This window comes from Sciurus carolinensis, chromosome 15 (assembly GCF_902686445.1).
Source record: "Sciurus carolinensis chromosome 15, mSciCar1.2, whole genome shotgun sequence".
Classification (NCBI taxonomy): Eukaryota; Metazoa; Chordata; class Mammalia; order Rodentia; family Sciuridae; genus Sciurus; species Sciurus carolinensis.
The window spans coordinates 35,957,966-35,984,298 of NC_062227.1; positions in this window are offsets into that span (position 1 = coordinate 35,957,966).

A 26,333-nucleotide genomic window follows, 5' to 3' on the forward strand; every position below is an offset into this window, starting at 1 on the left:
ACGCCTTCACATCAAGAAACAAAATGCAGGTGTGGTCTGCAGAGTGGGCACCGTCATCCGGTGCACCTCGAGGACAGACTCAGGCAACTAACCTTTCTGGGAGCAGTGGCAGGTCCTTTCCTGCTCATCCACATTGTGTTTGCCCTCCTGCCCTGGTTTCTGGAGCCCAGTTGTCTCTCCGTGTGCCTGGAAGGAGGTAAAACCTAGCCCAGCACCACAGAGAGTAGTCTGAAGCTCAACCCTCCCATGGGGTTCTTGCAGCCTAGAGCTGGTCTCCACTTTCTTTCTCACACATTGTCTCAGATCTCCACGTAGAATGACCTGGCTGAGCCTTATCAGATGGCAATGACTGCAACCTCCCTAAAACCTTTCCATCATATTCTTCTTTTCTCCCACCTTGGATGGCACCTTTTAATGTGCACCTACTTACCAGTTCCACCAAGTAGGATCCAGTGTCCTGGACTGTCAGCTCTTCTCTGAGCAGAAAACTAGAGTTACTCCTGTCTCTTCTCTATGCTGGTCCCAATAGTCCAGACTCATGTACTAACACCTGGCCAAGAAGTATAGAACCAACCAGGTAAGGGAATAAAAGTACCTGGCCAGAAAGCCTAAAGACCATTAGGTTTGTCTAATGCAAGTGACACCCGTGGGGTGTCAACAAAAAGAGTATTACTTATCCCTGGCTTCTTTATCCTAATTTGTTCAGTCACTACCGAGGGACAAAAGAACATTTAGGTGAAGAAGAAACTACTTCTTTTCCCCTTGCAGATCTTTATTGAAACTGCTTCTTCTGACAGCCCTCTCTAATTACATGATACACACACACATTATACTGAGTTCTTTCCAGTACTCTCTAGAAGGTAAATCGTCGGTTTGGAATCTAAACTGTATTTAACTTAAATAGCATCGCTTGAATCCCCTTCCATCCCAGGAATTGAACCCAGGGGCACTCAACCACTGAACCACATCCCTAGCCCTTTTTTCTATTTTATTTAGAGACAAGGTCTCACTGAGTTCTTAGGACCTTTATAAGTTGCTGAGGCTGGCTTTAAGCTCGCGATCCTCCTGCCTCCGCTTCCTGAGTCACTGGAATTACAGAAGTGCACCCAGCTGTGTATCTGTTCTAAAAGGGAAGAGTTGAGTGGTGAGGGATGAGTCGTCTTTAGCACCCAGTTTTCTACCGTTCCTGATCACATTCAGAAAGGGTCAACTGGTGATTTGAGTTTGGCTACTGAGCCACCTGATTCCATCAACCCTGTTCTGTGCCTGTTCCACAAAATAAGTGTACAGTCTTTGTGCCTCGAAACGCAAAACCTCTTGCCTACTCCTCCGCCAAAAACCACAAAATACTGGAGAACCCAGAATCTCCTTTTCTTCTGGGTCAAGTGTACCTCAAACTGCCTTACAGACAAATTTTCCTTTAAGCTCAATTTCCATGGAATGAAGGGCATTGGGCAGCAAGCTGCTGGAATTCTTTCAGGATCCTGTTTGCCTGCAAAAGGGCATTTACTCTTGACATTTTTGAAGATATTCATTTTACAACCCAATTTTCACACTCAAATAATCACCATCTGTGTTGTCCAGTGTCGAGTGATCACAGAAAGACAGTGTTAGTTATTTGTCCCTTCCTTTTGCTTCCCCCCACCCTGCTTCTTACTTATTTTGTTTTGTTTTTAATTGGCAGGAGCATAATTAGACTCAGTATTCCATTGGCAAGTATCATTGCTTTATTCCAAAAGAGGGAGGGAGGGGAAAGGAAGGGAGAAAGACAGGCAGGGTGGCCGAGGGGGGGAGGAAAAGGGACACCAGGTAAGGAGCCAGTGCCTGGAGCCCCTGCAAGGAGAAAAGAGAATCTATCTTGACCCCAATTTGAGGTCCTTAATGCTTAAAAGCCAACTTAGTCTACATTTGGTAGTAAATACTCTACTGCTATGTTAATTTCGTAACATTCTTTTTTTTCCCTCTTACTCCATCCTTTTATTTCAATAATGCTTATTTCCAAACATTTCATATAATTTATTATATTGAAAACATTTTCTATATCCCAGAGAAATATAAGCTTCCAGACAGCAGGGATCTTTTGTCCATTTTTATTCTCTGTTGAATCCAAAGCACCCAAAGAAGTACCTGGGAACATTCTAGAAAGTGAGCACTTCCTTGCTGGATAATTAAGAAAACTTTCTAAAGAAGCTGTGGCCAAGACTCAGGGACAGACAGGGTTTTTCCTCCTGCTGAACATGTTTTCAAGTCAGAGCTGCAAACTTCCTGGCTCCACCTAAGACAAAGAAGGCCCTGGAGGTCCTGGAACCAGCTGCTCTTTGGGCCAATTGACGAAAAGAAAGGATTATACTTGCTCTTTTGGCTGATTCGGGGTACAAGAGTGGTTTCAACCCACATCTTCCTTTGACTGTCAGCGTCACGGTTGCCAGGTAAGGTTCTGTTTTCCAGTATCCCAGTATCATTTTTTGCTTTGTCTTTCATGGATTGTTTAGAAGCTTTATGTCATTCTCCTTATTTAGAGACATTCTTGATATGAGATTGAGGGTTGACCTCATCCAATGTAAGACAGGAATTGCCAGGATCAGTTTTATTGAGAAACAAAGTCATATCACTCCTATGGGTGGGATTGTTATCTCTTCAGAAATGCATTTTATTATAACAGACAGTATGGAGTTCATACACATCAATAATCAGTTCTTAAAAATCAAACAACTTTAAAAGTTAGCAGCAGTTTCTTTGAATTGTATTTATTTTCTTCTCATCATTTCCTTGATCCATTACACAGATCCAATGATCACAGAGATCTGGTTACAAAAATATTTTCTGGACTGTTTCATGGAAATTCTTGCAACTCTCCTCATGACTCCAAGATGGCGCTCCAGGGAAAGCAATTCAATATGGCTACCAAGAGCACTGTGGTGAAGGGCAGGTGACACTGTGGGAGGGCCTCACATCCTCCATGAAGAGGCCAAAAGCGGGCAGCTACACCTTCTAGGCAGGCAGCAAAAACACAGGGACAGAAGTGGCAGTAGCCCAGGCAGCAGAAAACAGGAAGGACCTTGGGGAGCATAAATGTATGTTCTTCTCCACTGTCTGGAGGCCTCCTCTACCCTGTCTGGAAACCCACGACCTCATGGTATTCTTAAGCTCTCCTAAGCTGAGGAAGATGTCTCCAAATGAAGTGACTGAGACCCTTGGAGCCCCAGAACTGTATAACTGTCATCCATTAAAAATTACTTGCTCTCATCACCTGGTAAGTCCTCTGCTGGCACACACTAAGGCTATCTTATCTACTGTTGCAGGTTCAGTATTTCCTCATGTTGTTTGACACTTCCAATGTGTCCTATAAGCATTTATTAATTGAATTAAATAAATGAAAGAATATTGATTCTCCTTCCTTTCCTTTCTTAAAAGGAAATCTAAGCCCATTCTGCCATAAAGATCTCCATCTCAAGAATTATTATCCCTCATAAGCCAAAACAAACAAACAACAACAATAAAAAAAGGTAGGAGGACATGTTGTATTTTGTATAAAAATCGGTATGGCTTTCTTGGGAAAAAAAAAACACACACACACACACTTTTTGTATTAGAGGAGATTTTGAGGGGGATGTGCATAAAAGTTCTGGAAAAACCGATATGCCAAGTCATTACAGAATTTTAGGAAACTCTCCTATCTCTGCTAGTTTGATAATATTTAAAGCAAAGTCTGGTGGAAAATATTTATCAATGAATTCATGTTTATTCTAAGATGGTGTTAACATAAGCTGAACAGAAAAGAGCAAATATAAAATTCCATGTATTACCACTCTGCATGAAGCGCTCGCAGGACCTGGTGACGGCACCACAGTATTCAGATACTGCACCGATGCAGGCGAGATGGAGATGGAAGCCATATGGTTTGCATGTAGTAAAATAACACAGTTTATCTCCACAGGTGAGAGGAAGTACTGATGGGAGTAAATACTGTATGTCACTAAATTTAAACCAAATACATATTAAGAGCTCTGTTTGGATCATTCGGGAAGGTGGACAACTAGAATAAGTAGCTCTCTGTTCTCAGAGGTGGCAGTGTGCTTCAGACTACATATTGCTCCATTTCAAAGGAACCAGTGTGAGCACATCTGGAGAGGCAAAGCAGTTTAACATCTGTGCTTCTGAAAATGAGAGTTATTGTCAAAACCACATCAGTGACCATGCATGGATTTCTATTAATAAACCACACAACTCCTTTTAATTATTACTTTTAATGTCTTATTCCTAAATTAGGATTTTTCCTTCCAAAAGCAAATTCCTGTGATTTAGGGCTCCAAGTAGTACTTCCAAGGGTACTGGCAAAACCTTGGAAGACTTTAAAAATACAGATTAACAGGAATCCGTAGGATTCCTTCACAAGACAAGAGCAAATATGTAGGTTCAGAAGGTTCGCTCCCAGGTTATCTTCGCTCCACTCAACACAAGGAGGCACACATCTCTCTTTAACAACACAGGTACCAGAGAAAATGCATCCATACTGTCAGATTTTAAAAGACAGGTTCATATCATGAAGGAGGTATTCATTTGCCAGGTTTTATATTGCCATTTTTTAAGATAAGTTGAAGCTAATGGGTAAGATCAAGGGTGAATTAGGTAAAAAATGAAAATAATGGAGCTTTTGTTCTTGAATTGGGGTCTGGTGGTCTCCATGGCCTTCTAGAAGGTTCTTCCCCATTCTGTGCTATGAATGCTCATAGTAACAAAACACTTGTGCTTTTTTTTTCCCCTAAAGTAAATTATTAATTCATTTGATGTAAAACTTAGAGAACATCTTATTGGGTTATTGAGGTCATGGTGGATATTAGGAAAAATAAGTCCTGAGATTTTTGTGCCCTGACACAGGAGAATTTGTTGCTCATTCTTCTAACCATCCAGTGAGTATCTTCCTGGTCATTGGCCTGGTCTCCTCTACATGGTGATTCAGGGGTCCAGGCTTCTTCCATCTTCTGTTGCAACCACCCTTGAGGGCCTTGAAGGATTCTGCTTCCAGCCAAGGGAAAGTGGGAAGAGTCAAGAAATCCCTATGTAGGTAGAAGCCTTGGTTTGAACGTACTACATGTCTCTTTCACTTAAAATTTTGCCAAAGAAAGTCAGTCGTGTGTCTCTTTGTGGATGAAAGATAGCTATCTTCTAGAGACAGCTCCATATTATTGAATGAGGCACACGAATTTGATTTTGTTTTGTTTGTTTTTTTTTTTTTATTTTGGGTTTTGTTTTATTTTTGGTACTGGAGATCTAACCCAGGGACACTTTACCACTGAGCTACATCCCCAACCCTTTTTATTTTACTTTATTTTTTTGTTGTTGTTGAGACAGTGTCTCAGTCAGTCACTTAGGACCTCGCTAAGTTGCTGAGGCTGGCCTTGAACTTGTGATCCTCCTGTCTCAGCCTCCTGAGTCACTAGGAATACAGGTGTGCACCACTACACCTGGCTCTACACACAAATATTCTGATAAACCATCTGTACTGTGATGCATAATGTAAATCATTTCTGGCTTCCTCATTAATTCCCAAGAGATTTAATTTTGGGTAGGGTTGATGGAGGCAGAAAGCAAGTGAATTCTAAGGCTTTTACATCTTCTATTTCTTCACCCACAAGATATCTTGGGGACCAAATGCATATGAAAACTGACCGACCAGGTAATGATTCAAACAATGGTCACAGATCCACATGAAGCTTAACTAGTTTCTGCTGGCTGCTCTTTGTTACCCTGAAAGAGCTTCTGCAGCTAACATTATGCATTTTACGTTGTTCTGTACCTAAACTTGGGGATTCCTTGCAATGAATACATCCTGCAAATTAAAAAGAAAAAGAGATCATTAGTTATAGGTGCAAGGTAGCTTTTACTCTTTTCCACAGAAGAGCTACTCCAGTCCTAATGTCACTTGCCCCAATTAAATATATAAATAGCAAGGGGCCAAGTTAATTATAGCTCTAGGGACTTGGACCAGGCCAGGCAAGAAACAGAGTAGGAGGACAAATGACCAAAGCTTATACTTCACTTTGGATCCAAACAAAGCCTTTGCCTCCCTTTGCCCTTCAGGGGAATAATCTGACCTGGATGTAAGGTGGATTCATGCTGGAGAGCTTTAGCGCTTGCTCTTCATTATGGAAAAACGGATGAATATTAACCAAATCCAAAACAAGGGCCAGTGGACATTAAGATCCCTTATAGTGTAGTGAGAGGCACCGACCAATGTGGACTATTCCAACTCTTTATGTCCCCAAACAAAGGTCACCAAAATAAAGAGTTCCTGAGCAAGCCACTCTCTTAGAAAAATCTCCTAGGGAAAGTGCTGATGATCTACGAGGTAGATTTACGTTGAAGCAAACACTGATCCTCTCCATCTGGCTACACACGCTAAAGAGTGTCCTGGAAGCTCCAGCCCCTCACCCTTCCCTTCCGCTGATCAGACTGCTCTGCAAGTCTGCCCTGGAGGAGCCTGGGCCACACAGCACGGGCAGAGGGGACACTTCCTTAAAGATGAAGTATAACATGGGGAGAAGATGAGTTTGTGCTTCACCGAAGTCAGACTCTCCGTAGCCTGGCAATGTGCTCAACAAAAAGGAAAAGGAGTTTATCTCCAAGCGTTGTGTCATTATTTCCAGCTAACTCGCCCCTTCAGACAACCCAGACAGCTTATTTTCCTGCAGTCCTTTCCCCACAGAGCACACGCCCTCCTCTTGCTAGAACCCAGACAGGAACGACAGCAGCTGAGAAAACATCCCAGTCCCCAGACTGGCTGAGGATGGCTGAGCCGGTGGGGGTGGCAGGGTTTCACCACAGGTGTGTCATTCCGTTTGCATCGAGGAAAGGGGCACTTGGATTGGGGGCAAAGGCCTTTGCCTTGGTTCTGTGAGTCATATGGGGTTAAAGTTCAAGGAGGTTTTCTTGGAAAAGCAGAAAATAAAATTCCGAATGTATAGCGTGACTAGAATGTGATATTTCCTTCCACTTTTTAAATTGGGGTTTTTGTTTTATGTGCTTTGGATTTAGCTCCTGGGTGCTCTCTGCTTAGTTTAAAAGGGTTTCCATCTCCACATTGTCATACATGGAAAAAATATACGGAGCTAGTGCACTGTGCGTTGTGACTTTTATTTCACCGTCAGACTGCAAGTTACAATATACCTGTGTGCATTAAAGACTCGGGGGCTTTAACAAAGGAAAAGATCCCTTCGTACATTGTGCAAAGAGAACAACAGGCCTAGAGGGAAGAACTGAAAACCCACTACTGGCCTGCTTACGCTTGTCAACCACACAACCCAGATTTCCGCAATAGCTCCGATCGCCTGTCACAACATACCATTCAGTAAAGGCCATTTATTAAAAACACACACACAAAAAAGCATTTATCAGATGTCATGGACTGAATTATGCTTCATTCAGAAGTCACTCGTCAGTCTCATGGATTAGCCAGCCATAAGCTTTGAGTGGTTTTGTATTCTTTTTCAAGAGTGATGATAGATTCTTGGGGGGACATCTACATCCAAGGTCCTGCCCTGGTCACAGCATGCTTGTTCCAGCTGCTGTCACAGTGAAGGGTGCCGTCAGACCCCAGCCTAACCCCTAATGCTGGCATGTGCTCACTACCAAGCAAACCGGTCACACATGAACAGGTCATGCCTAGAGATCTGACCAGAAATGACTAAGCCTAGAACTTCTCTATTCTTTTTTTGTTTGTTTGTGTTTTTTGTTTTTTGGTGCCTGGAATTGAACTCAGGGGCACTCGACCACTGAGCCACATCCCCAGCCCTATTTTGTATTTTATTTAGAGACAGGGTCTCACTGAGTTGTTTAGCACCTCGCTGTTGGCTGAGGCTGTCTTTGAACTTGTGATCCTCCTGCCTCAGCCTCGTGAGCCGCTGGGATACTTCTTTACTATTCAAAGCCTTACACTAACCATACAGTCAGGTCCTGGGGGAAGGGTGGTGGAAGTTCTGTTAAAAGTCAGAGTGATCACTGACCCCTAGAAAAAACCATGGAAGTTGGAAGTTACTCGTTCACCACTCACAAATTCCCAGTCGCCTTTCCCAGGGTACATAGGTACTGATGTTCAGTGTGGAAACTGAAACCAGGAGATTGCAGGTGGCATCTTGGCAGAGATGTCACAGACAGGAGGACCATAGGCACAGCGCAGATCCCCGACGGCTGTGAGGAGACTCCTGGTGCTAAAATGAGGGGAGCCCAGCAAGAACAGTGAATCCACACAAACAAAGAGGGGCGATCTGTGAGTCACCTGCCTGAGTTGAGAAAGCAGATGGACAGGCCAACGTACATCTCAGCCTGCCGGAGGCAAGATGCCAGTCTCATCCGTTCAGTAATAAGGTTTTAAGAGAGACAGAAAGGAGAAGCCGCGAAAGAACACCAAAGACAGAGCCCCCAAAGCTGAAAGGAGCAGAAGCCAGGGCAGGAAAAATGGATCACGTGACTAAAACATTTCAATCTTCATTTCTACTGAATGCAGGCTTTAACCCACTCGCTACACCTTTCCTCGTGGTGTTTGGATTCAAAGGCACCCCAAAGAGAGCAACGCCGGGTACAGAGCTGAGAGGAGTTTTATTTACAACACCAGGCTGTTTAGAACTCCCATTTTATTCTTGGTAATTTGATTGTTTGGTCACGCCTCCTAATAAGTGGAATGTGACTCTGGAGTATTTGTTTAAACCTCGCAGCTTCGGAGGCAGTAGGTTGCTGAATGATGTTTGCTAATGGCACACATTCGATAATTCCTATAATGTGAAATCTCAGCCAGATTTAATGTTTAATTTCCCTGGGATTCACTCTGAAATTATTACAGACATTATGTATTCCACTCCCTGGACTTGAAATTAATTTCAAAACTGAGTAAAAGTGCATCCATTTTATGGTGCCTTCGGGGAGTTCAAATCAGTAACATTCCATTTGTCCTGAAGTTTCTGAAGTTTAAAATACCTATTCACTTTATTGCACTTGATCTAGGTTGAGTCACTATAAGACACAATCACCAGAACCCCATCTTTGTTTTTGTTTGTGAACTTGGACATGCCGTGGCCTGATGAGTTAATACCTCTGCAAAACTGTATTGATCTTGCAGCTTTATCTGCCTAACTAGAGGGTGCTTTTGTGTAGTTATTGTGATACAAAACTATCGCCAACATGCAATGATCTGGCAAGAGAAATAATTAAATAGCTACCTCAACATCTCCTTTGTACAACTATCTGTCACAGAAACAGAATTTACAACATGCACCGCTTTGATTAATCAATCAATGCATTGGCTATGCCTCCGATACCTGGCCCAAGTAGAAAGCTCGGTGGCTGGAAAACCTCCAAACATTTTAGAATAAAGCAACCAGACCTGTGTTAGGTTGTGATCCAAAAATTCCCAGACAATAAATCTTTAATTTGCTACCCTGGCAACTCTCACCAAATTTGAATTAAAAGAATATTTTCCACACAAAGCTTTGAAAGGCTTTGTCTCCTGAATAGTTTCAAAAGTTTAACCTTTAGCAGAGGCACACTTCTTACAGGCCAAAAGGAAACAGAGTGAAAAAAAGACATCAAGGGATTAATTCACAAGTTTTACCCCAAAATGAATGACAGCTGTTTGGGAGTTCAATTGCACTGACGTCCCATTAGGTTCAAAACATCCTGGGTCTTGCAATTATCTCATAGATTTAATAAAACCTTGTTAGTAAAAACTTCACCTCTCTGATTTGGGTCTCAGCCAGTCAACTCACACTGAGAAATATATATAACTGCTTTAGATGTACTCTGAGCAGGAAGGGAATTCAAGTGGTGAGTTCTTCTCGGAATTTTTTATCTTTACCTGAGAGATCTTGTTTGTCCCTCTTTCCTCCCTCACAGCAGGGATGGGGGTGGGGTTAGAGGTGGCATCTTCAGTTTTAATGTAACTGAACAGACCAATGGACTAAGTGGGGCCTAGAAGTTTGCTGGAAGTGGTAGAATAAAAGCTTGGGAAATTTGCAACTGCTCTACACCCAAAGGCTTTAAAATGATGGAAGAATTTTAGACCTAAAGACCCATAGAGATCACCCAAAAGCCAGATCATCTCATTTCTCAACTAAGAAAATTGAGACCACAAGAAAGAATTGGCAAGACTCAGAGTCTTATAGCAGGGCCAAGACGGGTGTGAGGAAGCAGTCTCCTCTGGCTTCCACATAGACCCTTCTGTCATCCCTCTCCCCGTTGCATGACTTATTTCTCTTCTGTCTCATCCCGACCAAGTGTGGGAAGATGTCTTTCTTGCCCCTGTATCCTCAGTCTGTAGTTCAGGACTGGGAATGCAGAAGATCTGCAGTGAAGCTGGTCTCTTTCATCCCCAAAATAAAAATAGTTTTGTCTTTCTTTTATTGTACACTTGTCATGCGATCATATATTCTCATGGTTAAGAAAAAAAGTTTAAAGTTGCTGGAAAGATCACCAGTCTTGGTGAGGATATGGGGAAAACAGTACACCTGTACATTGCTGGTGGGACTGGAGTACAACCGTTCTGGAAGGCAGTATGGAGATTCCTCAAAAAACTAGGGATGGATCCAAGATGGCGGACTAGAGGGAGGTTGCGTTCCTTGTCGCTCCATAACTCCGGTTTCAAGCAGAGAATATCTGTTTCTTGATTGCTCACTGTCAGGCGCCTATCATTCGCCATTTGCCTGCCTCTCGCCTGTCCATCGCCTACCTTACACCTATCCATCACCCAACGCACAAGGTTCACCTCCCGATCGACCGACAACAGTCAGCAAACTGATCACCGACTGCCAGTGGAGAACCAGCTGTCTGCTGTTGCCTGGAAGTTCACTGTTACAGTACCTGCAGGATCCCTCAGCCCAACCAATCACTCCCTGCCTCTGGGGCCCTCACATCGACTGACTGCTCCCTGCCGCCAGGACCCTCAGACCAACTGACTGCGCCCTATCACCGGGACCCCAGACCGACTGCACCTGGCCTCCAGGATCCCACAACTACACCAAATACACCCGACCTCCAGGACCCCTGCCTGACCAACCACATCCGGCCTTCAGGACCTCCAGCTGACCACGTCCACACCCTGAGCTGCAGCTCCCCATTTGCCAACACATTTCAAAGCCAGAGCAGCCATCTTGAATAATCCTGGAAGCCTTAGCTCCGATCTTTAGGTGGGGCAAATCCCATCCTGAGACACCTGCTGGAGACTTGAAGCTCATTGTCAGGTACCTCTCATGCATCAGGCTACTGAACTCTGGGAGGTTTCATTATTATATGACTGTTAAACTGTAGATTTTCTTTTTTCTCTTTATTGAAAACATTTAAGTTTTTATTTCTTTACTTTTCTTGCTCTCTTCCTTTTGTTTATCTGTCCCCTCAGAGTCTCTTTCTCCCTTTTTTGCATGCTGACATCCAACTTCTTTTGATTACACGCTCACCCTTTCTATTACCTAGAACTTCTGTATATTCTTTTCTTATCCCATTAACAGCCACGTTCTACATCCCTCTGCATCCTCTTTGTCCTCCATTTGAAACTGCAGGCCTTATTGCAAATCTGTTTGTTTTACTGAAGATAATATTTGAACTCATTCTGTTTATTATGACAATTTTGTTATTGTCCTCATAGGGGCTATTTGGTCTAGGATTGCATAGTGTCTGAATTGGGCACTGCTAATATTGATCTCCCCTTAAAGAAAGGGTTTTGGAAACCTATAGGGCCACTATAAGCCTCTAGGGGGAAATCTGTAATACCCAAGATCTACACTGCTAGAGGGGAAGATATATGAACAACATGAAAAAACAAGGGAAGAAAATGATCCAAACAAATCTAGATTCTATGTTAATAGAATCCAATGACAGTATGTTAGAAGAAATGTCAGAAAAGGACTTCAGATTATACATGATTAAGATGATTCGTGAAGCAAAGGATGAGATAAAAGAGCAAATGCAGGCAATGAATGATAATACCAATAAGCTGAAAGAGCAAGTGCAGGAAGCAAAAGATCATTTCAACAAAGAGATAGAGATTCTCAAAAAAAACCAAACGGAAATCCTTGAAATGAAGGAAACAATATACCAAATAAAAAACTCAATGGAAATCATCACCAAAAGACTAGAGCACTTGGAAGACAAAACCTCAGACAATGAAGACAAAATATTTAATCTTGAAAATAAAGTTGCCCAAACAGAGAAGATGGTAAGAAATCATGAACAGAATCTCCAAGAACTATGGGACATCATGAAAAGACCAAATTTAAGAATTATAGGGATTGAGGAAGGCACAGAGATACAAACCAAAGGAATGAACAACCTATTCAATAAAATAATATCAGAAAATTTCCCAAACCTGAAAAATGAAGTGGAAAATCAAATACAAGAGGCTTACAGAACACCAAAAGCACAAAATCACAACAGATCCACACCAAGGCACATTATAATGAAAATGCCTAACATTCAAAATAAAGATAGGATTTTGAAGGCCGTGAGAAAAAAGCATCAGATTACATATAGGGGAAGACCAATAGGATAGCAGCCGACTTCTCAATCCAGACTCTAAAAGCTAGAAGGGCCTGGAACAACATATTTCAAGCTCTGAAAGAACATGGTTGCCAACCAAGAATTCTATACCCAGTAAAACTAACCTTCAGATTTGAAGATGAAACAAAATCCTTCCATGATAAACAAAAGTTAAAAGAATTTACAAATAGAAAGCCTGCACTACAGAATGTTCTCAACAAAATTTTCCATGAGGAGGAAATGAAAAACAACAATGGAGGTCAGCAAAGGGAGGGATCTACCTTAGAGAAAAACCACTCAAAGGAGAAACCAAGCCAATTTAAAAACCAAAAATAAGCCAAATGACTGGGAATGCAAATCATATCTCAATAATAACCCTGAATGTTAATGGCCTAAACTCATCAATCAAAAGACACAGACTGGCAGAATGGATTAAAAAGAAAGACCCAACAATATGCTGCCTGCAAGAGACTCATCTCATAGAAAAAGACATCCACAGACTAAAGGTGAAAAGATGGGAAAAAACCTACCACACACATGGACTCAGTAAAAAAGCGGGGGTTTCCATCCTTATATCAGATAAAGTGGAATTCAAGCCAAAGTCAGTCAGAAGGGATAAAGAAGGACATTTCATACTGCTTAAGGGAACCATAAATCAGGAAGACATAACGAAAGTAAATATTTATGCCCCAAACAATGGTACATCCATGTACATCAAACAAATCCTTCTCAATTTCAGGAATCACCTAGACCACAACACAATAATTCTGGGTGACTTTAATGCACCGCTGTCACCACTAGATAGATCTTCCAAACAAAAACCAACCAAAGAAACCATAGAACTCAATAACACAATCAATAACCTAGACTTAATAGACATATATAGAATATTCCATCCATCAATGAGCGGATTCACTTTCTTCTCAGCAGCACATGGAACCTTCTTGAAAATAGACCATATGTTATGCCACAAAGCAGCCCTTAGGAAATGCAAAAAAATACAGATACTGCCTTGTGTTCTATCAGATCATAATAGACTGAGAATAGAAATCAATGAAAAATAAAAAACAGAAATCACTCCAAAACCTGGAGACTAAATAATATGCTATTGAATGAAACATGGATAACAAAAAACATCAGGAAGGAGATAAAAAAATTCTTAGAGGTCAATGAGAACAACGATACAACATATCAAAATCTCTGGGACACTATGAAAGCAGTACTAAGAGGAAAATTCATTGCATGGAGCACATTCAAGAAATGAATGAAAAACCAACAACTAAATGACCTAACATTACAGCTCAAAGTCCTAGAAAAAGAAGAACAGAATAACAGCAAAAGTAGTAGAAGACAGGAAATAATTAAAATCAGAGCTGAAGTCAATGAAATTGAAAAAAAGAAACAATTCAAAAAATTGACAAAACAAAAAGTTGGTTCTTTGAGAAAGTAAACAAAATAGACAAGCCCTTAGCCACACTAACAAAGAGAAGGAGAGAGAAAACTCAAATTACTAAAATTCATGATGAAAAAGGAAATATCACGATAGACACCACTGAGATACAAAACATAATGAGAAGCTACTTTGAAAATCTGTATTCCAACAAAATAGAAACTACCGAAGACATTGACAAATTTCTAGAGACATATGCTCCTCTCAAACTGAACCAGGAGGACATACACAATTTAAACATATCAATATCAAGCAATGAAATAGAAGAAGCCATTAAAAATCTACCATCCAAGAAAATCCCAGGACCAGACGGATTCTCAGCCAAGTTCAACAAGACCTTCAAAGAATAATTCATTCCAATACTTCTCAAAGTATTCCAGGAAATAGAAAAGGAGGGAACCCTACCAAACTCATTCTATGAAGCTAATATCACCCTCATACCCAAACCAGGCAAAAACACATCAAGGAAAGAAAATTTTAGACCAATATCCTTGATGAATATAGATGCAAAGACCCTTAACAAAATATTGACAAACCGTATCCAAAAACATATTAAGAAAATTGTGCACCACGATCAAGTGGGGTTCATCCCTGTAATGCAAGGATGGTTTAACATCTGTAAATCAATAAACGTAATCCATCATGTCAACAGACTTAAGGATAAGAATCATATGGTTATTTCAATTGATGCAGAAAAAACATTCAACAAAATACAACACCCCTTCATGCTCAAAACACTAGAAAAAATAGGGATAGTAGGAACATACCTGAACATTGTAAAGGCTATTTATGCTAAATGATGGCCAACATCATTCTTAATGGAGAAAAACTGAAACCATTCCCTTTAAAAATGGGAACAAGAGAGGGATGTCCTCTTTCACCACTTCTATTCAACATTGTCCTCGAAACTCTAGTTAGAGCAATTAGGCAGACTAAAGAAATTAAAGGGATACGAATAGGAAAAGAGGAACTTAAGCTGTCACTATTTGCTGATGACATGATTCTATGTTTAGAGGATCCAAAAGCCTCCTCCAGAAAACTTCTAGACCTCATCAATGAATTCAGCAAAATAGCAGGCTATAAAATCAACACACATAAATCTAAACCATTTTATACGCAAGCGACAAAACAGCTGAAAGGGAAATGAGGAAAACAACTCCATTTGCAATAGCCTCAAAAAAAAATAAAATACTTGGGCATCAATCTAACCAAAGAGGTAAAAGATCTCTACAATGAAAACTACAAAACATTGAAGAAAGAAATTGAGGAAGACCTTAGAAGATGGAAAGATCTCCCATGTTCTTGGATAGGCAGAATTAATATTGTCACAATGGCCATACTACCAAAAGTGCTATACAGATTCAATGCAATTCCAATTAAAATCCCAATGACGTACCTTACAGAAATAGAGCAAGCAATCATGAAATACATCTGGAAGAATAAGAAACACAGAATAGCTTAAGCAATTCTTAGCGGGAAGAATGAAACAGGGTGTATCGCAATACCAGAACTTCAACTATACTACAAAGCAATAGTAACAAAAACGGCATGGTATTGGTACCAAAATAGACAGGTAGTTCAATGGTACAGAATAGAGGACACAGACACAAACCCAAATAAATACAATTTTCTAATACTAGACAAAGGTGCCAAAAATGTGCAATGGAGAAAAGACAGCCTGTTCAACAAATGGTGCTGGGAAAACTGGAAATCCATATGAAGCAGAATGAAACTAAACCCCTATCTCCCCCGCTGCACAAACCTCAACTCAAAATGGATCAAAGACCTTGAAATCAGACCACAGACCCTGCATCTTATAGAAGAAAAAGTAGGTCCAAATCTTCAACATGTCGGCTTAGGATCAGACTTCCTTAACAGGACTCCCATAGCACAAGAAATAAAAGCAAGAATCAATAACTGGGATAGGTTCAAACTAAATAGCTTTCTCTCAGCAAAGAAAACTACCAGCAATGCAAAGAGAGAGCCTACAGAGTTGGAGAATATCTTTGCCACTCATACTTCAGATAGAGCGCTAATCTCCAGAATATATAAAGAACTCAAAAAACGCTACACCAAGAATACAAATAACCCAATCAACAAATGGGCTAAGGAAAAGAACAGACACTTCACAGAAGAAGATCTATAAGCAATCAACAGATATATGAAAAAATGTCAACATCTCTAGTAATAAGAGAAATACAAATCAAAACTACCCTAAGATTCCATCTCACCCCAATTAGAATGGCGATTATCAAGAACACAAGCAACAATAGGTGTTGAAGAGGATGTGGGGGAAAAGATACACTCACACATTGCTGGTGGGCTGCAAATTAGTGCAGGCGCTCTGGAAAGCAGTGTGGAGATTCCTCAGAAAACTTGGAATGGACCCACCATTTGACCCAGTTATCCCACTCCTCGGCCTATACCCAAAGGACTTAAAATCAGCATATTACAGAGATACAGCCACATCAATGTTCATAGCTGCTCAGTTCACAATAGCCAGATTGTGGAACCAACCTAGATGTCCTTCAATTGATGAATGAATAAAGAAACTGTGGTATATATATACACAATGGAATATTACTCAGCTATAAAGAATAATAAAATTATGGCATTTGCAGACAAATGGATGAAATTGGAGATTTTCATGCTAAGTGAGATAAGCCAATCTCAAAAATCCAAAAGACGAATGATCTCACTGATAAGCGGATGATAACACATAATGGGGGTGGGAGGGAGGCAAGAATGGAGGAAGGAGGGACTGTATAGTGGGAAAAGAGGAGTGGGAGGGGTTGGGGGAAGGGAAAAAATAACAGAATGAATCAAATATCATTACCCTATGTAAATGTATGATTACACAAATGCTGTTACCCCATGTACAAACAGAAACAACATGTATCCCATTTGTTTACAATAAAAAAAAAAAAAAAATGGGGAAAAAAAAAAAAACTAGGGATGGAAGCACCATATGACGCAGACAGATATCCCACTCCTTGGCATTTGTCCAAAGGAACTGAAATCAGCACCTGTAGCCATACAGCCACCTCAATGTTTACAGCAACGCATTTCACAATAGCCATTTTATGGAATCAACCCAGATGCCCATAGTAGATGAATGGATTAAGAAATTGTGGCATATATACACAATGGAGTTTTACTCAGTCATAAAGAAGAATGGAATTCTGGAATTTGCTGGTAAGTCTATAGAAATGGAAAAACATCATGTTAAATGAAATAAGCCAGTCTAACAAAATCAATAGTCGAATGTTTTCTTTTATATGTGGAAGCTAGAGCAAAATAAAGGAAAGGAAAAGGGAAGGATCAGATAACATAAAGGTATAGGGAAAATCAATAGAGTAGAAGAAGGAGAAGTGGGGGGGATATGGAAAAGGGGAAGAAATGTGGGATATTTTTTAAAAATCATGCTATGTGCATATACAAATATACCACAGGGAATTTCACCTTTATAAATAGAAAGAACCAATCAAAAATAAATAAATAGATGAGCAAAAGGAAGATCAGTAGAGTAGGGTAGGGGAAAGAGAATGGGGGAGGGATAAGGAGAAGCCAAGGCAGGGAATGTGAACTGAAATTGAATTCCATGCATGTGCAATTTTGTGGGGGATGACCCCAACTACTATGGATAACTATAATAAGAGAAAGGAAGAAAGGAAGAAATGGAGAAAGAAAGAAAGAAAGAAAGAAAGAAAGAAAGAAAGAAAGAAAGAAAGAAAGAAAGAAAGAAAGAAAGAAAAAAAAAAAGAAAAGAAAGAAAGAAAGAAAGGAAGAAAGGAGATCACCAGCCTTATATGCTTACTGCTGTTTAGGGTTTTAGGCAAAAATCTTCTAGAAGAGTCTCTGTGCTTATAAATGGTACATACCTGTGTCTATATGGCACTATAGTCCATGGGCTTAGTTGTCTTTTTGGAAGCTTCCCCTCAGCACCTTAACAACATTGTAGAGAAATCTTTTGATGTCAGGTATAGAATCACATCATTATTTTTAAGAACTGTGTAGCATTCTCTTATACAAATGTGCCGTAATAGATTTAACTTAAAATCTTTTTTTAATGTACATCATTTCCATTTATCCATTACCATAAAAAATAGTGTCCTGAGGAGTCTCATACACGCAATTGTAATTTTTAAAATTTTGGTGCATATTGCAAAATTATCATCCAGAAATGTAGCGATTTTCACTCCCACCAACTTTTTAAAGTGTGCATTTTCTACACCTTTTCTCTAGACAGAGGGAGTGTCTCTGCCATTTTGCTTTCTTGACCCAAAAAAAAAAAAAAAAGATTTAATTTCTGAATAGGGGCTTATTAATGAAGTCAATGGATTTGTAAATATTTTACCAGGAGCCCACCATTTTCCAGACATTGTGGTACATGCTAGGATTATAAAAATATGCAAAACAAAACGAGTCTCCATTCTTTTACAATTTACTAATTCTAGTGAAGCCACAGCTGGTGAAAAGAATTAGCAATTGCAAAAAAGATCTATAATGGAAATAAGCAAGTGGTTGATGGGGAAAAGTGCTTGCGGTCAGTGCAAGTTAGGGAGCCCAGCCAAAGGAACAACATTGCAGCCAAGACACAGCAGATAAGAAGGCACCAGGCGGGGAAAGAGCGAGGTGGGGGCCTTCGGTGGAGGGAGGCTGCAGGGGCAACGTCCTTAAGGAACGAAGGGAAGCCTGGGGAACACACTGTGAAGGACCAAAGACTGACCAGGCCAGGAAATAACAAAAAGAAACAGTAGCATCCAATCAGGGTGGAAAGGGGACCAGGAGCTGGGTCCTGCGGGGCCCAGTAGGTGTGGAGAACTTTGAATTTATGCAAGTGCAGTAAGAAACCACTAAATGTCCACTGCAGGGAATGACACCATCCAACGTGTGCGTTTGAAAGATCACACAAAAACCAGTGTGGAGATCGCTGTTAGGAGATTGCCTCAGGAGAGCAAGGGCAAGGTCAGGGCCGGAGCAGTGGAGAGGAGAGGAGGGACAAGCTGAAGGTATGTTTTAGAGCTAGAACCAGCAATACCTGGTGATGGACAGGAAGTAGAATTTAAATCAAGGAAAGGATGACTTCTGAACTTCTGATCCGAGTGACAGGAAGTTGATGCTGTGCACTGAGATAAAGAAACCTGAAGGGGGAGCAGAGGCAGTGGTAAACCAAGAATTCCAACCGCACTATACACAACAGTAAAAATGAGAAACAAACTGCATTCACAGCTGACCAGAGAGCTGCATACATTATGGCATGAACAGATCGCACCCCTTCATGAAAATCGTGACCTCGAGAAAAGCTGTTACGTGGGAAAGTGGCCACAGGATGCTAAGTGAAGGAAGAACCCATTTTTGTTTACACAGGATGACTTATACAAAAGAATAGAGATAGAGAACGAAGAATGGAATGAACTATCCCAGACATACAATGATTATATCTTAGTGGTAAGACCACAAGTCATTTTTATTTTATGGATGCCTTTCTTCATTTTCCAAATATCCCTGACTAAATAACAATAATATTATTAGAATCACACCGAAAGAGTATTAAAAATGGCTTACCTGATGATATCCACAGTCTAGTCTGGGTCAAGTCATAATTAAACCACACAACCCAATGGGTAGATAAAGCACAGCCTTGGGCTACCATGTCTTAGTTGAAGGCCTTGAAGATTATCAGTGCTACTTTACTTATGGACACATGCTTGGTCAAATAAAATATGTCTGTGTTTCTTTAATGGAAGGCAGCAGACTAGAACTCAAGTCTGGAGGTGCACAGGTATGTGCTCCTTCTTTTGAGGCACTTAGCACTTCTCAACAGCAAGCACACTTGTCTGATCTCCACCAACTCTGAGACCAGCCAAGAATTCTGAGACTTGCTCTGGGCCAACCATCTTCACAGGCAGAATGGGAGACCAGCCGTACAATGTGGTTTCCAGAACACATAGGACTCCCGTCTGTCTTCTGCCTCTCTTCTATCTGCTTAGCTAATAGCTTAGATTCCCTTAACAGGAATCAGTTCCTTTTATTCTACAGTTAGAAATAAGGCTTAAAAGTACATCTTCCTGCCAGGTGCCGTGGTACATGCCTATAATCCCAGCAGCTCCGGAGGCTGAGGCAGGAGGATCTAGAGTTCAAAGTCAGCCTCAGCAACAGCAAGGCGCTAAGCTGTTGCTCAGTGAGACCCTCTCTAAATAAATACAAAATAGGACTGGGGATGTGGCTCAGTGGTTGAGTGCCCCTAAGTTCAACCCCAGTATCAAAAAAAAAAGTACATCTTCCTGGGAAAGGTCATCCCTTGGTTCAAATTCACCCTAGGTATTCAGGACTTTGATCAAATACTTTCCCCAAAAAAGATCTCAAAAGGTCACCTGAAATCTGGATGCCTAAAAGTGAGGGATCTTCAAAACAAAGGGAATAGAGAGGTGGGGTTGAAACCTGGGAGAAGTAGGAAAGGCAACAAATATTTAATGAATCCTTCTGCGTCCTGGCCACTTGCCAAGTTGTTTTACATATATATTATATTTAACCCTACCACCCCAGCAAAGCAGGGTTATTATTCCCAGTGGACATTCATTCACTCCACAAATATTTACTGAGCATATGCTAGATATGCTTAGCACTATTCTAGTTCCTGGAGATATTGCAAAAAACCAAAACACACAAACTCCCTGCTCTCCAGAAGTTGACTCGTGGTACTTGGAAGAGACAGACAACACATATTTTTCAAACAAATGTATAGCACAGCAGATGGTGGTAACTGCTATGAAGAAAAATAAAGGCGAGTAAGGGGATAACATGTGAGAGACTATAAAAGATACGTCAAGATCTTGCAGCTGGCAAGCTCCTAAGCTAGCACCAAACTCAGTGTCCTAAAGTGCTGGTTTTCTAAGCCCCTGCTTGTCTTATACATGCTACTGTCTCCCTAGAAAGCTCACTGGGCCTGACAATTTTACCTGGTGTTAGCCCTGCCAAGAACCCGCCACTACCCTGATGGGTAAGTCTTGGTGAACAATGGTTAGCCTACTGTGAGTCAAGTAAAATCTACTTACTGGTAATTGTTCAGCATGGTTGGTTTTTGCTTGTGCATGAATTCAAAGCTCCTACAATCCCGGCGACTTTCAAAAAACAAAAATAAAAACCTCAGTCCATGCATGAAGTTTTTAGAGCCCCAGACTCCACTAAGTAGAGGCAACATCAATTTCCATCTCAGAAAAAAAGAAAACAAACACACGAAGAAGAGTTAAATCTCGGTTTTACAAGCATTTTTTCCTTCTACCCACCTCTTTTTTTTACGGGGGACATGAATTAGGCATGTGTATGTGCGCACACACGTGTATGTGTTTTTTATTTATGTATTCTATTAAACTATTTTTGTACCAAAAGAAAAGTAATTCTAAAGCAAAGATTGGAGGAGGGGGCAAAGTAAGGGTTAGTTTTTTCTTGTTCAATGAACCTCTAGATGCCTATTTAAATCCATCTTCAAAACATCTCACCTGCTAAATATAAGGCATTTAGAATACTAGTTTAAACCCATCAGCAATATAATGCCATGAAAAGGTCAGCCCACCTGAAGTTCTTTGCTTCTTTGTAGACAAATATGGCCAGATCATGAGCTGGGTGAGAGAAAATGAGCCTCCCCTGTATCTTAGCAAAGAGAAGAGCCGGGGCAAACAGAAAGAATATTAATTTTCATCAAGAGAAAATCAAACTTGTCCAAGAACTTTATTGGCAGAAGTGAAATTAGTTTTTCTATAGCAAATAGTTAGTGGAGTTGAGGGATTAGTCGATTGCCCAAGAAGGAAAGTAAACCCACTGGAGTCCAGAGCATGCTTGTTTCTCAATAACACATTTAACTCTCAAAAACAAATAAGATTTGTCTGCACGCTTTCACTTTTAAAAAACACCTAAGACTAGATGATCTAAAGCTCTCCCCTGCTAAAAATCAAATTATTAAAGCAAGTTCTCCAAACTCATAATGCTCAAGACAATTGTTAAAATTTTTATTGAATGTAAAGTGCCAGCCTGGGCGGGGTCATCCTGGATTCAAATGAAATTCCCTGTAAACAGCTATAGGCACAGGTCTTGCAACTGACAGACTGCAGCTGAACTGAGTTACTTCCCACAGTGGTGCGGACTGGTGCATACAGCTCTTTTTGTAGGGAAAACAAAATAAGCTCATTGCATTCTTTGGAAACTCTCAAGATAAAGCTAAGAGAAATGATGTTGCAGAATACTGAGACTTTAGATCTTGCAAAACACATTCTCTTAACTTTTGGTGATTTGGTGGAGGTCAGGTTAAAAGTACTCTTGATCAAGCGGGTGGGGCAAGAGGATGTGAAAACTGGATTTGCCAGACTTCTGGTTAACAGAGTTCATGAACTGAACTGTAGCACTGCATAAACCAAGTCTCCTGTCAATTAGAAGGAGCAGTCACTATCGCCATAACTATAGATTTATGAAGACTGTGAACTTGGTTGGAGTAATTGAGTAATTCCCATCCAAAAATTTAACTTCACTGTATTTCTTCTTTGCATGTCCTTTCATTCAAATTGGTGAATTGCTTCATACAAAAGGCAGTGGTGGACAGAGGGTCAGTCAATATTGCAGAGCTAGGTTAAGGCAAGGAGAGAATCAGCGCAAAGCTCTGTGTGCTCAGAGTATTGACAGTTCCCTGGTGAAGGGACACTGGGGTTGACCCCACAGCCACTTTACCATAATTGTTGTTTGTGGTAGATGTACTTAATTTTAAGTTAACTATTTAGTAATCAATAAGTTTTCCACTCTACAGAATGGGTTTTGCCAGTCTCAATAAATTTCTTTCACTCTTTCTCAAAGTTAGAGAACTCCTTCAAATATTGTTCAAGATTGGTTTGGGACCCACGTGGATCAACAGGTCAGTACAGTTCTTTGCCAGGAGCCTTAACAAATTTTTTCTGCCCAAGTGGGCCACAGAAAACTATACAACTGTTGCATAAATGTGAAAAGATTTTGTAAACTGCAGCAATACCTGAATAGCACTGCCTGAGCAAGAGATTCATAATATTCTCCAACTCAAATATCACTTGATTTCCAGCAAGAGTTGTCACACATGAATGGACTTTACAAACTCATCAACCACCTTTACCTTCCTATAAATCAACTCCAACCACAATACTGTGTTCATATCTGTATCAATTGAATATAGTCTGCCTGAGTAATATTCACCAGGGGTTATAAAGTAATAACGTATCTGTCGGTAGTGATCTCATTTACCTTGAAGAACACACACAGAGATACTTACCTTTTTTCAAAAGCACATACCTTTCTCAAAAAGAAAACCCTAATAGTTCAGAAATAGGCATTCAATCTCTGCTTTTTTTCCAAAGGTCTTTATTTTTACCTGGTCTCCTCCTTTAATTGCCTCCAAAGCCATGTTCCTATTTGATTGCAGTTTTACCTAGCAAAGTTGTCCCAATAAATACAGCTCAAAGCCGTGGGCAAAAGTAATGAGTATGGGAATTCCTGCTTCTTATAACTAACTTCTTCTGTTCCTTTCTTGGGGTTTGAGATGATGGAATAGGCCCCCAAAACTACAGAGAATAAATCATTATGAATCAACATATTACTTTCGTTGGTATTTCTAGCACTATGATCTACCAGCTACCCAGAGTGGGATTTTTTAAAGTTTTTTCCAAGAATTTTATTCACCTTTGTCTCCAGAATAAATAAAATACAGTGCAGAATAAGCACAAGTGGGATTTTGAAATTCACTCCCAAACAACATGAATAGGAAACCCCCCACACCTTTCCTCTGGTAAGAAACCACCTTTCCCCTCAGAGCAACTTAAGAGGCATGTTTTCTGTGATTTTTTCCCCTCACTTGAAATGTCATTTTAACCTGATCTCATCTGATATGATGAAAAGAAATAGTAATTTATTGTGTGTTGGTGTAAGGAACATTGTATCACAGTAAGGATCTATATAACTGTGCTTACACTTGCCAAGGGACGGAGTGGCTGATTAGTTTCCAGTTTGAACATGCATGTGGTGGCAGAACAGCTTGCTATTTTTGTTAGAGTAACCTCTGACACTCCTGATTCCCTAGAACCTATCATCTTCACTGGAAGAGGGCAATATGTTGGCCATGAACTACACGTTGGTGGCAGAGCCTGGATCCTGGCAATCCTATAGCGCTGCCCATGTTGGATTCAGGGGAAAGACGCTCTCTGCAACTAAAAGGAAAAAATACATAAATATTGTCTTAGTTTGTTTTCAACTACGCTAGCAAAATACCACAGACTGGATAATTTGTAATACAAAGAAATTTATTTGACTCATGATTGAGAGTCTAGAAAGTCCGAGTGCAAGGCACCAGCATCCGGGGAGGCCTTCATGCTGCATCATAACATGGTGGGATGAGAAGCAAGCACTCGAGATGGAAAAAAAGAGGCCTAACTCCCACCATAATTCACCCAGTCCAGCAATCATGGCAGTAATCCACTCATGAGGGTAGAACCCTCATGATTTAACTGCCTTTTAAAATTCCTACCTCCTAATACCATCAATTAAATTTTAATATGAGTTCAGAAGGGAACATGCAAATCACACAAATACAGATACACATATAGATATATAGATATATATCATGTTACCTTTTCATCACTGTGACCAAAACACCTAACAAGAACAACTTAAGGAAGAATTTACTCTGGGCTCACAGTTTCCAAGGTCTTATTCCATAGTCAATTGATTCCATTGCTCTGGGCCTGAGGTGAGGCATAATATCATGGCAGAAAGACAAAGCAAAATTTCTCAACTCATGGCAGCCAGAAAGCAGAGGTAGAGACAGACAGGAAGATACTAGGGACAGATAGAGTCCCCAAGACCACATCCCCAGTGACCTACTTCCTCCAGCCACACTCCACCTGTCTAGTTACCATCCAGGAGTCCACCCAAATTATTGCTCCATGAGCTGGTTTAATCAATTGATGACATTACAGTCCTCACTATCTAATCACTTTCTAAAAGTCCCACTTCTGATTCTAGCTGCATTGAGGACCATGCTTTCAACACATGAGCTTTTTGGGGGGGGACATTCCAGATCCAAACCATAAAATATTATGAACTTTAAATATGTATTATATGATATGTTCAAGAGTAATTTTATTCCCATCCTTATCCCAAATGCAGGGAAGATGTTTTTTCTTCCAAAACTCCAAATCTTGACTGTATTGGTCAGTTTTTTGTTGCTAGATTGAAATGCCTGAGAAAATCACCTTGGAGGAGGAAAAATTTATTTTGGCTCATGATTTCAAAGATTTCAGTTCAGTCACTGGCTCCATTGCTTTGGTCCTGAGACATATCATGGCAGTTAGAGCATGTGACTGAGGGTGCTGCTCACTCCTGGCAGCAGGGAAGCAGAGAGAGAGAGAGAGAGAGAGAGAGAGAGAGAGAGAGAGAGAGAGAGAGAGAGAGAGAGAGAGAGAGAGAGAGAATAGAAGGAGTCAAGGATACAATTCCAAAACATGCCCCAATGACCTATTTCCTCCAACTAGGTCCTACCTCCTACAGTTTTCACCACCTCCAAATAAATGTCTAATCCATCAATAGATTAATCCACTGATGATATCAGAGACCTCAGGATCCATTACTTCCCAAGAGCTCCACCTCCAAACATTGCTGCACTGGGGACAAAGCCTCAACACATGAGCCTGTGGACACGGAATGTCCAAACTGTAACATCTTTCCAGTAGAGTTGAAGTCTAACTGCTCTCCTTTCCCCACCAACAGGCCAAACTCCTCAGCCTGACACTTAAGGTTTACCTTGCAATGTCCCTAAATTCCAGTCCAACTTCATCTGACTCTTTTCCTGCAGGTGCCAGAATTCTAGTCAAATAAAATTACTCAGAGCTCCAAAGGAAACCAAGATGCCTCCAGATGCACACCGCAGCCACCACCTATAATATTCTTTCTTTCAGTTCTTCCTATTAATCCTACTCAAACTTTAAGGTGCCATTAAAATGTACCCATTCACTGAAGCATTCTCTAATTCCCTAACCAGGAATCTTCACTCTGAATCTCATAGTGAGGGAAACATGTTTCTCAAACATATTTCCTCTTCTATGAAGAAAGTCAGAGAAAAAAACTTGGGCTTACTGGTGAAAAAAGTCCCATTAAAGGCTTTACAACTACCTAATTTAACTCTCACAATCATACAAGGCAGGTATTATTATCCTTATTTAAGAGATAACGAAACCGAGGTTCAGAGAACTCTGGATGAAATCACCAAATCACCCTATATATCATTACTCATACTTACACACCTTTGAGAATAATGACTCTAGTTCTTTGCAAACATTTCTTTTCTCCCTTATGG